Source organism: Mirounga angustirostris, unplaced genomic scaffold (genome assembly GCF_029215605.1).
Source record: "Mirounga angustirostris isolate CCGP_5_RB_7025 unplaced genomic scaffold, mMirAng1.0.hap1 SCAF_8, whole genome shotgun sequence".
Classification (NCBI taxonomy): Eukaryota; Metazoa; Chordata; class Mammalia; order Carnivora; family Phocidae; genus Mirounga; species Mirounga angustirostris.
The window spans coordinates 85,405,304-85,421,058 of NW_026991716.1; positions in this window are offsets into that span (position 1 = coordinate 85,405,304).

Genomic DNA, 15,755 nt, shown 5'->3' on the forward strand with positions numbered 1-15,755 from the left:
TATTGCCGAAAATTTTCATGAAGGCGTGTGATGGAAACTAACATGGCTCTGACAATATCAGCCATCCTACACGATGTAGATCTACGCTCTCAATCTATTTGACGTGAGGAAACCTCACTTTTAACATATTTATATCTTATCATCAGTCATTGAGTTTCTATAGAGGTCAGGCGCTGTACAAGGTAACTTAACACATGATCTCTAACCCTTACAACAACCAGGTAGGTATTCATTGCCCTCATTAAATAATGCAAATGAGGAAAAAGTGTCTCATGTTGATTAAATGACTTCACAAAGGCAACATAATAAATAGCGAAGTCAGGATTTGAATCCCTACCTGTTTAATTCCAAGGACCATATTCTTTTCATTGATGTATGTATGTATGGAGAGAGGGTTACATTCACATATGGCATATAGCCTTGTGAAAATGAATGCAAATTTCAGCATATTTTGGATTACTGAAGGAGGAGCGTATGTATATCCTCAGTATCTGGTGTGAATTCTCAAAAAATACTTGTTAACTGGAGTATTCCTTTATAGACATACAATTGGCAAGTAAGCTTTAGTCTTAATCATATAAGCTTTACCTGCTACTTCCTTTTAGCCATTTCACATGATGTTTACCCTGACTGGACCTAAATTCTGGAAAGTTTCCCTGGTTGGGTCAAAAGGATTCAGCCAACCCAGGTTCCAGGTGAGAGCAACTATCAGTACCCATTCCTGAGATGAATTCAGCAACTATCTAATAAACACCCACAACCAGCTCAATTCTTCTGACAAAGAAATATGGTAAAAATTAATTAATTAATTAATTAAAATAAGAATAACCTCTTTTTTTTTAAGAATAACCTCTTTTAAGCGTGGAAAGTTCTGATAACCTCATTGACAAAAAAAAATACTTTATTTATTGAGTATACAATAGGAAAAGGGACAGATGATTCTACATTCAAATACCCAACACCATTTTGTGTTTTGTAAATAAATTTTCCTCTGTCTTGGTATCTAATTCACACGATTTAGAAAATAATGCCATTTTAATACAAACATGCATAAGAAATAACAGTTATTCGTTTCAAGACAACCACCGGAAGTTTCCATTCAAGATAAAAAAATAAATGGCCTAGATCAATAGCAAGATAACTATCACTGAAATAAATATATATTTAAAAGAAAAGCTATATTCAAATGTAAGCCATTTTGCCACATTTCCTGAGAGCTCCTTTTTTAAACATTAGCAGTCAAAAGAGTACTATCCTATCGGGACCCCAAAACCTCGATGGATGGCAAACTTAACAGTGAAAAGATAGCACAAAGTGCTTTTATTCTGATCCACTTGTGAATTAGGCTCAAGCATAAAGGAAAAATAAATGGGAATTAGAGGGCAACTCACAGAGGCATTCCAGTTGGGGAGAAAATACCACCATTAAGTCCCAAATGCAATTTACAAATACAGCATTTGAATTTTCTAATTGTTTCTACAAAAATGAGGCTAATGGAAATGGAACCAGCCATTTAATCATATACAATTTTGCTGACCAATGTCTCTGTACATCCAGTCCTGAACTCCTGCTCACATCTGTAACCTTGCCAAACCTTGAGTCCAAAATGAGAAATCTTTTTCTGTTTTGTTTTTTGTTTTGTTCTGTTTTCCACCGTGGGTAAGAATGGAAGAGGCTGGTGATTCCAAGTCCTCCATGTTTCGTGGTCAAGTAGGATCAATTTGATACAGCTGCCAGGGACATCTGAAGCAGAAAGGGGGCCCTAGAGATTATCTGTGCCAGTAGTTCTCCAATCAACCAGAACCACGCAGAATCCACTCCCCCACATTGTCTGCTGCTCTCACCTCCATGGCCTAACATGCCCTCTGCAGGGAATAGGAGAAAAGGAAGTCTCCGATGGATAAGCTGCCAAGCAAGTGATGTTAAGTGTCTCTGAAACAGGTATAAATTATTATTTTCTACCAGAGATCCATGAATACACACTTTTGGATGACAATTTTTATTTTTTTTTTAAAGATTTTATTTATTTGAGAGAGAGAGTGAGAGACAGCACAAGAGGGAAGAGGGTCAGAGGGAGAAGCAGACCCCCCACTGAGCAGGGAGCCCGATGCGGGACTCGATCCCAGGACTCCAGGATCATGAACTGAGCCGAAGGCAGTCGCTTAACCAACTGAGCCACCCAGGCGCCCTGGATGACAATTTTTAAATGTTGCCATAGACAAGGCAATAGACCTCCTGAAAGCTTTTACCTAAGACTAAATACATATGTCCCATCTGTTTGCAAAGTCCTACACGTACCACCCTCTCAAGAGCAAAAAGAACTCAGTTCAGTCTGACGAAATGAGTCATTCATTCATTCATTCATTCATTCCAGTATTTGTTAGATGTCAGGGATGCCAAGTGGTGGTTATTCAGAGTCTATTCTCAAAAAAGCATACTGTCTCGTGGAGAGAAAAACATGGTAACAATTACAGTTCAAACTGAGAATTGGTATGCAACAGAAGTTCCCCCAGTTTGATTGTTCGAGTGCTTCCTCACAGAAGCTCCCCCCACTAAGACTTCCTTCAGCTTTCTCAGGGAGGCCCCAGGCAATTCTTCTCTCGTCAGGCACAGCTTCTGCCATCACTCTTCTTCTGGGGCCCCAAGTCCCCCTTTGGCTCCTGCTTCTGGGCCATGGCAGGGCAGGCCGCTCCTTCATCCTCTAGTTGCCCTCACCCCTTATTCCTCCTCCAAAATCTTCTTGACAGCAAGGCCAGCCTGCAGCCTGTGACAGAGTAGGAGGATGCAACCCTCTCCTATCTGTGCTTTACCATGTGGCAGGTCCTACAGACATGCTACAGAATGTAGTGAAGGAGCACTTGCAGGCCTTCCTTACATACCCATGGGACTAAGGCCAGGGGACAAATCCAAGCCTCCCACGAGGCTCCTTGACCTCCTTGGAGAGGCCTCGAGCCAGGCATCCTGTGGGCCGTGCAGGCATTACCAGACCTGCTTGAAAATTAAGAGAAGACAGAACCTGGGATTTCTTTCCCCAGGTCTCTTAGCCTCAATGTCAACACATTTTTGTGGAGTCTCTCCCACCAGATCACAGACATGTCTTGACACAAGTGATGCCTTCTTCAGCTCCAGTGAGGGCAGCCCTACTCGAGATGTGTAGGAAGTGCTGTTGGAGCCCAGAAAAGGCAGCTGAGTCTGTGAAACATCACTGAAGAGATACGATTTGGAAGATGAGTTGCACTTTACTAAACCATCATTGTGCATGTAGGAGGAGGAAGTGGCAAGAATGCAGAGAAATGGGGCGCCTGGGTGGCTCAGATGGCTAAGCGTCTGCCTTCGGCTCAGGTCATGATCCCGGAGTCCTGGGATCGAGTCCCGCATCGGGCTCCCTGCTCTGCAGGAAGTCTGCTTCTCCCTCTGCCTCTCTCTCTCTCTCTCTCATGAATAAATAAATAAAATCTTAAAAAAAAAAAAAAGAATGCAGAGAAATGGCCAATTCAGAGGCTTTGAGGAATGAAGAAGGTACTGTGTGTTCTGGGAAATACATGTTTACTTGCTAAAACACAACATCTGGTGTTGGGAGGGGAGAAGCAAAGGATGACACCGGAAAGTGGTATGGGTTTGACTGTAAGGAGTCTTAGACACCAAATAAAAGAATTTGTTTCATCCTGGTTTGGTTTGGTTTGTTTCTTTGTTTGGGGGGAGGGGGAATGTTTTATTTTGTTTTATTTGCAAACCTCTGAGGAACTGAGCTGGATGATTATTCAATCATATTTGTCCATTGGAAAGATCACCATGCTAATAGTATAGAAGATGGATTTGAGGCTAGACAGAGCAGAATAAGAAGAGGCAGGAAGATCTCTACAGAAGAGGCTACAACATTCAGGAGGAGGTAATGAGATATTGTGGAGGCAGAATCCTGTGTAAACCCCTCCTCTTGAATGTGGGTAGGGCCTGTAGATGTAAAGGATTTCACTTTTATGGTAGGGCAAAGGTGAAGGAATTGTGTAGATGTGAATGAAGTCCCTAATTAGTTGTGAATTAATCAAAAGGGAGATCCTGGATGAACCCAACCCAATCAGGTGAGCCCTTAAAACAGTACTTAAAAGTCAGAGACTGAAACCGGGAAGAAGATTCTCTTGCTGGCCTTAAAGAAACAAGCTACTCTGTTATGAGTGTGGGGGAGGGGGCGTCTATAAGAGGATCACATTGTGAGGAACTGCAGGGGCATGCCTGGAGTCCTGACCTGCATAAACTGTGAGATAATAAATGTGAGTTTTCGGGGCATCTGGGTGGCTCAGGTGGTTAAGTGGCTGCCTTCAGCTCAGGTCATAATCCCAGAGTCCTGGGATGGAACCTCCTGTTGGGTTCCCTGCTCAGCGGGGAGTCTGCTTCCCCCTCTCCTTCTGTCCCTCCCCCACCCCCATTCATTCTCTCTCTATCTTTCAAATAAATAAATAAATTCTTTTAAAAAAATAAATGTGAGTTGTCTTAAGCTTCTAAATTTGGGGTGATTTGTTATGCAGCAATAAAAAAAACACAAATATAGCTAGCAGGGGACAAATAAGTAATATATTCAGGAGAGAGAACTGACAGGAAGTAAAGTTTGCATAGGTGGGGGTAAAAGTAGAACTCCGAAGTTACTAGCCTGGGATGGTGGATAAACAGATTCACTGTGGTTGTGTTGAGCTTGCTATATCTGCAGGGCATTCAGGTGGCCATGGGTAGAATGCAGTAGGATATAAGGGCTTAATGCCAAAGTTAAGCCAAGGTTCAGCCCTGACTAGACAAGCCAAACTTCAGTGCCCAAATCTGAGGAGCCAGACAGAAAGTGGCAGCCAAGGGCTGGAGCCAAAGTGGGCAGAGTAACCACGGCAGCCATGTTCTAACGAGCATGCAGGATGGAAACAAGCAGATGGAAAAGGGGTCTGGGGAAGTTGCCTGGAGGTCTCAAGGGACTCCACGTGCTTATATAACTGCTCCAGAGGGTTTTGTTCTGTGTTGTTGTTGTCATTGTATTTAAGAAGCAAATCAAATCAGGCAGGTCCATGGTTAGGATGTGATCACCAGGGAAAAGGCAAGGAGAAAGGAAAGAAGAAGACTAAGGATGAAACTCTAGGATGCATCCATGTCCAGATAACAGGAAGGGGCTGAGGAGCTTGCTCTAGGACTGAGAAGGAGAAGGCTGAGAGGTAGAAGAATGAGGAGAACCAAATTTCTCCTGTAAAACTCAGGAAAGAGGAAGTTTCCAGCAGACATGCTCACTAGTCTTGAATGCCAGCATACATGAGGAAGGCTGAGAACACCCACTAGATAAGACAATTATAAGATGAGTGGAATTTAATGTTGGCAAAAGTTTCAAGTTGAGTCCCTTTGCTACTTTATAGCAAATGCTTTAGTTTTCTCATCGGGAAAATGAGAGATCAATGAGAGTAAAATACCTGCCTTGCTTTTCTCACAGGGTAAGAAACTGTCCCCTTCCTTCAGCTCCACTTCCTAAAGGCTTGAATGTACAGGGGCCAATCTTTTCACCTTCTTAGGCATTGGGAGACTGGATCTCCACCTCAGTTAGGACCCCAAACCTGCCCTGAACTGCTTTGTCAGGTCCCTCATCACTGCAAGCTAATTCCTTTCTGAAAGGAGAAGCGTGGAGACAAAAGTGCTTGCCAATCATCTCTAATTGCCAGGAGGTACAGGAAATTAAAATGCAGAAGAAGGGAACCTCACTTCTCTTTAAAGACACGTTGTCACTTTGTTTACTTGGCATTTGCTTTATCAGAAAACAACTGAGAACCAAGAAAGAAACAAAAGAGACCTCTGAGCAGCCAACATCTACCCAACAGAGCCCGCCATCATTAATGAACTCTACTGAAAAGGATTTCCTAGGGTCCTTACTTGGGGTCTCATCTTCCTCTTCAGAAATTCTAACAGACTTGGCGATATGGTTTCCAAATGCACAGCCCAATAAGAGCAGCAAATTAAAAGAAGAGGAGGACCAGAAGAGACACATCAATAACAGTACTGAGTGACAGCTGATGGATTAACAGCAAAGATGGAAAGGGGGGGAAGACAACTATAGAAGGCAAACAAAAGAAGTAAAAATCACAGCAGTTTAGGATCATTTAGTGCATAATAAAAACATTCTACATACTATAACAGACCCCTGAGGGCACTAAAGTTCAGCATGATGGCCTAAGCCATCATTAGAAAAAGTTAAATTATATTTGGTATAGTCTAAAAAGGCAGAGACATTCATAATATACAATAAAAATAAGAGGAGACTTGTGGCTTGATCCATTTATTCTTTAAAAAACATTTCTTGAGAAGCAGCTATGTGCCAGGCAGTGTGCCAGGCACCAAGACATTAAGGAGCAAGAATGAGATGGTGTCAGTCTTGAGTAAACCTCAGTTATCTGGGAGGCTCAGCTACTCAGAGAGACCAGTTCCCTGCAACGTATCTTTGGGGGAGCCCTTAGAGAAAACATTTATTAAAATGTCGGGGTTTTTGGAAAACCTAAATGATTCACATTTCTCTCATTGACAAAAGCAGGTCTATTCTACCTAGATTGAATTGATTACTTTTGTTGACAAACAACAAGAAAATTTAACTATAATTCTCCCAGTAATGGCTACCAACTCATTGGTTATATCTAAAAAAAAAAAAAAAAAAAAGCCTTGAGGAGATGTGATGATTTTTAACAATAGCTTTTATGCACTTAGAGTATATAATATTTATTTTAAGCCATTAATGTAAGCTTAAGTGTTAAAAGATAAAATGAAGAGGTAGCTTAGATCCAGGGGGAAAGCGTGGCACTTTCTGATCAATATCTTATACCATTTTTGGGAATCCCACAAAATAAATTCTAAACCAGTGTTTCCAAACTGTAGGTAAACCAGTTGTATCAGAATCCCAGACTTCTGGGCCCTAGAACAGATCCACTGGGATAGAATCTCTGGGATGGTACCCATATTTTTAAAAACCTCTCTAGGTGATGCTAACAAACAATCAGAACCACTTAAAACTCTAAAATTTCATCGTTTTCAGTGTATCTTACGCCAAATCAGTAAGATAACATCCCCATAACACTATAGCCCAAATTTAGTGATAAGAAAACCCCAAATATTCCATTTTAAAAGTTAATCTTGTAATTAAAGAGGAAAAACATTAGCAAGAGAAATTAAAACCCATGGTATTTTTTCATAATTTTGAGGTCTACAGATTAGAAAAGTGAGAAGCTAAAAAATTAACTAAAAATTTTTCAAACACACTTACATTTTGTCTACATCATCTTTATGTCATCATGCACGAACCCTCAGGGTATTAATAATAAAGTCACAGGAAACCTCAAATTTTTGTTGTAAAAAAAGAATATCAAATAAAGCTTGTCAGTCTTTAGAAATAATGCCAAGTCTCTCTCTCTTTTCTCTCTCTCTCTCTCATGTGCTGTTTAAGTTTCTGCTTTTGCAAACCCAAATATAATGTAAGGATGAAAGAAGAAAAATGTTGAAGCTACAGTCTCATTAAATAGGATTTAGGGACCCTGTGGAATGTAATAGGTTAGGGAGAGTGACACTATATGTAATTAAGATGTTTAGGATTTATTTCAGCCTCCAGGGAACAGATGCAAAATATATAGCTATTAATAACAATGGTTAAATAACAATAAGCCAACTTCTTGGAGCCCAGAGGTTTGGGGGGAGGGAGTGGTTTGTTGTTTTTTCATGCCCCAAGAACAAGTTAAATGAAAGGAAGGTTACTTGACTTAGCACCAAAGTTTAACTTCCAAGCTGTAAGGCCAGGTGATTCCAAGCATGCTTTCTGCCTCTCTCACTAAGAGAAGTCTCCCTGCTCTCCTTTCTCATCAATAACAAATTGAAAGACCTCCAGACCCAGGAAGCTGTGGTGACTAGGGAGTACATGCAGATTTTTGGCAGGCCAGAAAATCTAGTCTGTCTATAAATTCTGTGTAAGATATCCCTGGACATTTGGTGTGAGGAACAAATTGGTGAACCAACATGTACCCTCTATACACAGAGCATTGTGTTAGGAGCTGTGGGAGATGGTTATTTTAACACTATACAAGCAAGGCTTCTGTCCTCAAGGAAATTAAAATATAGCTGGGGAAAAAAATCCACAAACATCAATTAGGGAATTGTATGCCATAATTCATGATTAAGTAATAAATTAATGTCATAGCTATTTAGAGAAGGGAAATTAAAATGAGAATAATTGGGAAAGACTTCATGGAATTCACACACATGGGCTTTGAAAGATGCCACCAGAACTAGTCCCAAGTGGATACACAAGGGGAAGAACTGGCACTCGTGCCCGGAATTGCACATGTGAAAAATGACCTATATGGCTGTCTTTTCCTTTCTTTTTATTCTTCTTTATTAATAAAGAAAAAGAGTATCTTTGCCCATGGCCATGACTTAGAAATGTGTATAAAATGAGGATGCCGATTTAACACATCTGGTGTTCATATTCTCCAGACAATCTTCGGTTCTTCCTAAATTTCAGGAAGGAGCAAATTTGAAATAGTAAGTAGAAGAAACATGGGGGGGGCCAGGATGGGAGGATGCTGCTGAAATTAAATAAACTAGTAACAGAGAGGAGTAACTACTACTAATAATGGCTGAAGCAGAGCACCAAAGTCTCAGCAAGCTAGGCCAATCTAATGTTGAGAAAACACAACCATACTCTTCCCATCCACCCCCTCCTATGGCCCCAGAATGCAGCATTGCTACCAGGAGTATACTTTTTCTTCTTACTTTAAGAAAGAGAGAGAGAGGAAGGAAGGAAGGAAAGAAGGGAGGGAAGGAGGGAGGAAGGGAGGAACAGAAAGAGAGAGAGAGGGAGGGAGGAAAAAGAAAGAAAAGAAAAGAAAAAAGAAGAGAAGAGAAGAGAAAAGAAATGAAAAGAAAAGAAAGATTAAATGGGGGAAATAAAAGGATAAAAATCATTTTTATTCATTCGTTCATTTTTTTCAAGATTTTGTTTTTGAGGACCTACTACTGCTTTAGGTATTAGACACAGCTGTGAACAAAAGAGACAAAGTTCCTACAGTTTCAGAGCTTTGTGCATATGGAAAAAAATTCTTGATCTTATGATTTTTTAAAAGAATGAGGTACACAAAGCTTTGGGTGTACCTCAGCTCCAGTTTCCCATGAGTTAGTGAAAGTCAGCCTAGATTTAAAAGAAGTCCAATCCCACGGGGAAAGTGCGCCTCTTTCTCAGACACTGAGTCCAGATGGGTCGCCTGTCTCTGCTGTTCCTTTTCTGGAACTGCCCTCTTTTCCTTCTGGTTAACAATCTAATTCTCTTCTGCTTTATGGAGCTGGCCTGCCTTTCCTCCTTCTCCATCTCTCTTACCCTGGCAGAGGCTCTCTTGTCCTTGGTTCTCCCATTTTGTTTGTTCTCCCCAAACTCCAAAAGGTCACACACTTAGGCAATTGTGAAACCCCAATGTAAGTTAACATGAGTCCTTCCTCCAGACCAAGGGTCTGAGGAGCTAAGAACGAAGGTCCCTGTTTGCCTCTTAGGGGATGACAATGCTCACTCGTGTCCTGGGCCCTTCAGGGGCTAAAAACATGTGTTCTGGTTTTCCAGCTTGTTCTTTTAAAAGGGAAACCTAAAACCCTTTTAATGAATTATTCTAGTTTTGCTCTGAGACCGCAGCTCCTGTTTTATTTTCAGTTGTCTTTTTCCATAACTCCTTTAGAAATAAAAATGGGAAATGTTATCTAGCCCCTAGGAAGAAATATGTACATACATTCAAAAAGCAGTTTTGTGAAACCTTAATAACCTGAATTCTATTTCCCTTTCTGTACATGATGGATGAAATTACTTTGATTATGCTGGCTTTCCAATTACTCATTCATGCCAAGAAAGCTAGCCCTTGAAACCTCGTCACCTTGTTTATTCCTTTCCCACCTTGCCCTTCACAATCAGAAAATCAAAGAGCACTGGAGCCGAAAGGAGCTTCCGTGATCCCCAAAGGAAGGATTAAACTTAAAAGTCATACATATTGATTGACCTGAGTTTTCTAAAATTAAACCTAAGTAACTATTTCAATACCAATTTTTAAGCTGTGAAAACTGATTTGGAGTTACAGAGTTTTGAGTCATATGAAAGGCTTGGTAAATATATAACTTGGTTGCCAAAGGGTTTGTATTTAATATGTCAGGAAAAGAGTTAGTCCCTTGTATTCACTTGATTCCTTAATCCACATCAGTGGTGTTCAAGTTGTGCTCCTTGTTGTAGTCTGAGTCTATCACCCGCAGAAGTGAAGGGAGACCAACTTTGGACCCTCTACACCCCCTGCCTTGGGTTTGACCAGAGACCCTCCACTTTTTCTCTCTTAGGGTTGGGTTCTCAACCACAAGGTTATATAAATAAAGCTTCCTGCTCCTAACCCAAAAGGAAAAAAAAGTTTAAGAAAGGAATGAACTTAAATAAAACGGTACACAAATAAAATACAAAAAGTCAACCGAATCATCATTTTCTCACAAACACATAGACTGGGGCAAACAACAGTTCCCAGAATCAGCACTGGGCTGGCCTTCTGGTATATAATTCCCCCTGACTGCATCTTCCGCATCTAACACCAGGGCTCACCAGGAGCCAACTCAAAAGCCATAAGCACTTCTGGCTACTTAGATACAGCTCTTTTAACCTGCTTATAGTTTATAGTTGCTACTTGGCCTACTCATTCAACAAACAATGAAGGACTCGACCACGAACACATGATGCCTGGAAGTAACAAACTTTAGTCTAATGGTTAGGAGACAGACAAGCAAACAAATTAAATTATAGTATGTAGAAACAGGACAGCCATTATTTTAATGGGGGGATATACAAGGCATAGTGGGAGCCCAGAAAAGCCACACCCGAGAAGATTCAGGGAAAGACTTACAAAGAAGCCTTGGCACATTCCAGGTCAAAGCACAAAACGTGAAAGGTGGGAAGGAGGGAGGTCTTGACTGGACAGACAAGCAAGTTCCACATTGTGAAGAGTCATGCCCCATGGAGGACTTCATAGTCTATCCCATAGGAAATGAGTAACCAACGATCCATTCAATCAGCATTATTGAACAATGGGTAATGTCCTCATTTGCCCAGCAGTTTGGTGTGGTTTTGTTTTTGTTTTTTTTCTTTAGCCTATTCATGTATTTAACAAACATTGCTTGAGTACTAACTCTGGGCCAGTCACTCCTCCCGCCATAAAGAAACTTTGAAGTCATCTAAATCCTCTGTGGCTCCAGCTCTGCTACCCTTACCCTGCCCGGCTTTACAGGGAAAGCCACCCTTGCATATTTGCTCAACTGCCCAGTCGCTCCCTGAGGAAACATTCTTATCCATGATGACAACTGCGATCTGGTATGGGGACTGCCCACCAAGAATCAGCAATGGAACCTTTTTTCAACTGCAGAAACAGATAACACAAGTAAGGAAAAGAGTTAAAAAGGAGGCTCTTAAAAACATTTAAAATAGCTGCTCAGCATTGAAAATCAGCTTAAGGGATGGCAAATGCAAATGTGAGCTCAGACAGGCCCAGCTCAGTTTTGCAAATCCTTTGGTAATGAAAATAGATCCACACTTTAATTTTTCAAACCATAAACCTCCCCGAAGCTAGTAAGAAAAGAGAAGAAACAGAAGGGAAATGTTCTGCAAAGAAAGTAGATTTTGGATTTGGTGTTTTGACAGAACTCAGTCAGGACAAGACTCCCCATTACTGTGAAGTAGGCTTGGTCGTTGCTGGTACCCGAGGTCCCATTCTCCAATGTCTGGTAAGGTTGGGAGCATCCCTTCCCGAAGTCCTTAGCTGTCCAGGATAACATCATCTCCCTCCCAGCCCCAGCAGTCACATCAAGCCCCACCATACTTTCATGCACACTAAGGTATAAATGATTGAGAACAGCTCTAAAATACCATTTCTTCTATAGGGTATTTGTATTTTTCCAGGGTACACAAAACCTCAAGCTGAAGGGAAACTCCCATGAATGTGAATCTATGAAAACAGTTTGCATTGGTGTTTTGTTATCTCTCCACAGATTCAAAAGTTACCTGGCGGGAAGTAGTAGCTGCTTGATTATCTAATAAGGGAGAAATTTGAGATTTACAAACCAATGAGCTCATACCTAGAGTACTTCCCTGGTGGAAAATAAAAGGAGGGGCAGGACAAATGGCTCCGCCAGTGTTAGACTCCCGCAGACTCCCCCAGCATCCCCTCAGGGGCTTTACAGCAACTTTGGAGGTGCTGCCTGTGGACACTTGTCCTGCATTCCAAAGGAAGGGTTTCCAACATGCTCTGATGGCACAGCATCTCAGGGGCTGCTCTGCCATCCCCTGAACCCTCTCTGACAATATCTTGAACTCAGCCCTGGGGTGGAGGGATGGGGTGAGGGGGAGGGTTCTTCCTCAGGTGCTCTGTCTCAGCCCTGGAGGCAGAGGGAAAGCGGCTCCTTAAATCTGCTATTCCTGTATTCTTTAGGTTCTCTTAACATCTCATTAGCAAATCCCTCATTGCCTCAATCCCCTATTAAAATTAACAATTCTTTATATTAAGCTTTCCCTGTTCAACTTAAGGGAATAAAGCAAAGTGCTTTTTCTTTTGCCTCGGCCTTGGTAAGTCACCAAATTTTTCTCCCTTCCCACTGCTCCCATTCCCTATTCCACCAGCATAAGACATTATTGCTTCTGCCAAATAATTCATATAAAACCAGAACATCTACTTGCGAGGCCCTTGTACAATTTTCTGACATATAGGGTCACCAAAAGGCACTGCCTCACGGTAATATTTCTGAGTGTGTTACCTTCCTCATGGCTTATATATATATATACCTAAATGGATTCAAATATCTTAAATTTCCAGGGGCAAGGGGAATAGGTGTAAACTTACTTACTAGGTCAGTTCCTGGCCTTCTTATGTTGCAGAAAATCTAGGGAAATAGTCTATGGGGTAGGAAAACAAAATAAAACAAAAAGCCTAAGTTTATCCACCTAATACCTTCAGAAGAACTCAGGAAATGAAGAAGACAGAAAAACAAAATGTACTGAGTATTGGAGAAAGTCATGATGAGGAAAGTTATTTAGAAATTTGGAGACTGAGAAACTTCCAAGGAGACCCTAATAAGTAGTACTGTAAATAATAAATTTAATCTCTCTTTAATCCTTCAAGAGATACAAGCAAAGATTGAAATTGCTTTTTCTCATGGTTGCCAGAGGATTTCTTAAAATTCAAGGTTCCTGTCATACTCAACAGTCTGTCCACAGTTGTTCTAACACTTTAAAACACTCATTCTTTCAAATCACCCTACAAAAGCACCCTGAAATTCTCCTTCTGAATCTAGGAGATTAAATTTCCTAATGGTGATCATATTTAACTGAACACGAATACCCATAATCCCTCAGAAGGCAGAGACTGCTTTCCAATCAATGGATCTGTGCACACCAGTCAAGGATCGATGTTCAGCATTCTTATATATCAGCCTGTACACCTATCTCTAGAGTGTTGATGGGGTTTCTTCAACACGAAAAATGCCTTCTCAACTAATCAGTAAAGATTACTACCATATAACAAAGATCATCCTATATGTAACCATTGGTGAATCATCCCTCCATGGCAGAGCTTGCCATTGACCCAGGTTTATTTCAAACTAGTTCAATGAGAATACAGTGAACTAGTATACATCCAACTCTACCAAGAACAAGAATGGAATTTGTCCTCCTTGTTTCTAAAAGCAAATGGGGAGTGAAACACACACCCTCTGGTACCTTTTGCTTTTTCTCTTTCCATATTTGTTTCCTGGCCTGATACCCAAGCAGGTGTTCTGCCCATGACCTCCAAAAGGATGGTTGGGGCCTCTCCTGCTTCACTTCCATTAGCCCTCAATATCCACATGGTCTTAACTCTGAGATAACATTAGACCCCTTTCAACCTCGTTCCCCCCCATATTGGGTTCTCCAGTCCATATCACACCTTTATGTGTGATAAAACTATTGTTTTATTTGAACTACCTCTACTGTATCATATTTGGACTAGTCTTAAAAGTAGATGATCCCTCCCACCATTTTACCTGCCAAGGAGTAGCAATTTGTTTTGTCTCTTATAATCCCACTAACCAATGTTCTTCTCCACCCCTAGCATAGAGCCAGGCCATTATTGTCAGTTTCCTGTTATGTTTATCATTTTAAAACAATAGCTCCCATTTTGTGCCATCATTATGATTCATCCATTTCCTCAAAACTCTTTCACAAAATAATACATAGTTTTCCTTGAGATTATTTCTACCAAACTTCTGCTTTTCTTCAAATCAAAGGAAACCATGGTAGTAGTTAAGAATGGAATGCAGGGAAAGCTTAAAGAAGAACTCAGTGCATTTTATGGCCCTAATTCAGAGATCCCTGTGGCAACAGCTACTGATATGCTGATGCAACATCTATACCCAGTTTCTTTTTTTTTTAAAGATATTATTTCTTTATTTGACAGAGACAGAAAGAGCACAAGCAGGGGGAGCAGCTGAGGGAGAGGGAGAAGCAGGCTCTCCGCTGAGCAGGGAGCCCAATGCGGGGCTCAGTTCCAGGACTCTGGGATCATGACCTGAGCCAAAGGCAGCTGCTTAACCAACTGAGCCACCCAGGTGTCCCTATACGCCATTTCTTACTCCTTTAGTCCTTTCCACTATAGAACATGGAGTGAGTAAGATGCCCTTTCCCAGGCTCCTGTACAAGTAGGGATAGACAGATCCATCCAATAAGATGTAGCAGAAGTCTGCTGAGGTGAGGATAGTCCTGGGAAAGCTTTTGGTTTCCTGATAAGAGAGACAAATGTAGCTGGCCTTGCCCTATCCACCTGTCTTTCTGCTTTGAAGGTGAGTGCAGTACCTCATGCTGGAGCAGCCATTTTGTGTTTATGAGGCAACAAGTATAGTGGAAATCTTGTCCTGACATTGTTAAGCTGCTAAGCCAACTCTAGCAGCTGCCTGCCTCTCTGACCCTTTGTTACATGAGCCACTATAAACTGGGTTTTTTATCACGCACAGACAAAAGCATTCCTACTTAACATACTAGGGCCACCACCTGTCTTTCCGGAGCAACCCAAGCAACCCAAGTGTCCATCCCTAGCAACCCAAGTGTCCATCAATAGATGAATGGACAAAGAAGATGTTGTATGTGTGTGTGTATATATAATGGCATATTACTCAGCCATAAAAAGGAATGAAATCTTGTTATTTGCACACCATGGATGCATCTATAGAGTATAATGCTAAGTGAAACAAGTCAGTAACAGAAAGACAAATACAGTATGATTTCACTCATATGTGGAATTTAAGAAACAAAACAAATGAACAAAGAGAAAAAGAGACAAACAAAAAAACAGACTCTTAAATATAGAGAACAAGTTGGTGGTTACCAGACGGAAAGGGGGGAATGGATGAAATAGATGAAGGGGATTAAGAATAAACTTATCATGATGAGCACTGAGTAATGTATAGAATTGTTGAATCACTATATTGTACACCTGAAATTACTATAACACTGAACATTAATTATACTGGAAATAGATAGGTAGATAGATGATAGATAAAAAGAAATTTCTTTATCCCTTTCCCACTTTGAGAAAGAACCTCTATTTAATAGTCTTTGTTTTTCTGAAGAGTAAATTGTCTTTTTTTTCCTCTTAGCACAATGCCACAAAGGAATGAATTTTTAGATTTTGTATGCTTATGAATTTAGTAATATCTATCACAACCTG